This window comes from Mesitornis unicolor, unplaced genomic scaffold (assembly GCF_000695765.1).
Source record: "Mesitornis unicolor isolate BGI_N332 unplaced genomic scaffold, ASM69576v1 scaffold33119, whole genome shotgun sequence".
In the NCBI taxonomy this organism is placed as follows: Eukaryota; Metazoa; Chordata; class Aves; order Mesitornithiformes; family Mesitornithidae; genus Mesitornis; species Mesitornis unicolor.
In genome coordinates, this window is record NW_010209861.1 from 1 (window position 1) to 1,388 (window position 1,388).

At 61.0% G+C, this 1,388-nt stretch overlaps 1 pseudogene across 1 annotated transcript; it reads right to left on the reverse strand.

Annotated features, from left to right (window-relative positions):
* Positions 1-7: 7 nt before the first annotated feature.
* On the reverse strand, positions 8-1,008 carry LOC104535721 (annotated as a pseudogene). Its single transcript, XR_728191.1, has 2 exons — positions 761-1,008; positions 8-267 (listed from the first exon to the last, which is right to left on the reverse strand). The product of XR_728191.1 is annotated as a class I histocompatibility antigen, F10 alpha chain-like (transcript).
* Positions 1,009-1,388: the final 380 nt, after the last annotated feature.

Genomic DNA, 1,388 nt, shown 5'->3' on the forward strand with positions numbered 1-1,388 from the left:
CCAGCACAGCCCTCCCGTAGCTCACGTATTTTCTCAGCCACTCAACACAGGTGTGCTCCAGGTAGTGCTTCCGCCTCTCAGCAACAGTCCCATCCTCCTCCCACTTCCTCTTGGTGATTTGCGCTGCTGCATCCACTGCAATGAACGTCATCATGTCCTTGTCGAAGGCGATGAAGTCCCTCCCGTCGTAGGCGTATTGCAAATATCCCCTGGTGCTACCGTCCTCCAGGAGGTCACAGCCGTACATGCGCTGCAGTGTGTGAGCCCCTGAAACACAACCAGGGAGAGGGGGCTGAGGGGCTGCTGCCGCCCTGGGCCTTCAGTGGGGCACGGAGATGGGATGGGGTGGGGGAAGCCCCTCTGGCTCTGAGATGGGTGCCCTGAGAACTACGGGGAGGGCAAAGGGCTGGGAGCCCCTCTGGTTCTGGGGGTCTCGACTGCCGTGGGGATAGCAAGGGGCTGGAAAGGTGCAGCCTGGAGTGTATCAGTCCTGAGATGGGCACACTGTGAGTGGGGATGTGCTGGGCTGCGGGGGGGCAGAAGCACTCCTGGCTCTGTGGATCCCAAGCTCTGTGGGGCTGGGACAGGGCAGCTGGGACCTCCACAGGGTTGGGGACAGGGTGGCTGGGAGCCCTGTGACAATGACACCAGGCAGGGAAGGGCTGGCACAAGCTGGGGCAGGATCCTGGTGTGTGGGAACTCTCCTGCCGCTTTGGTTTCCGTCCCAGCCCCATGGAGCCCCAGCCCAGCCCACACTCACCTCCACTCTGGTTGTAGCGGCTCTGCAGCGTGTAATCTGTTCAGTGTCCTTTGCAATCTGGCTCTGGGTGTCCCAGTACTGGGTGTCCATGTTGTCCACCATCCAGTCTGCCTGGGGCTCATCCCTCCCAGTCTCGCTGTCGTAGCGCGAGATGAGGTTCCCATCCACGTACCCCACGGACACAAACTGGGGCACCCCCAGGCTGGGTTCTGACACCGCAACATGAAAATAACGCAGAGAATGGAGCCCTGTGGGACATAGGGTGTGGTGAGAGTTGAGGGAGACATGATTTTGGGTGCCTAAGGGGTGTAGGTCCAGTGGTGGGAAGTGAAGCTGGATGGGGGTCCCAGAGATGATTGGGGTGTGGGTGGCAGTGTCAGGAGTGTGTGGGATGGATGATGGGGAGTGAGGTGCGTCTGGGAGAGGGGTCCTGGTTCCCAGGGAGCCTGGAGGGGTCTCGGTGTTAAGGAAAGGGGATGGGAGACCCGGGATGCCCGGGAAGGGTTTCAAGGGGATCTTGGGGGTCCTGGTGTTAAGGAAAGCTGGCCCAGAGGAGGGTACAGGAGACCTGGAAGGAGGTACAAAGTGGGTACGGGGGGATTGTCGGCGAAAGGGGAGTCCAGCGCCC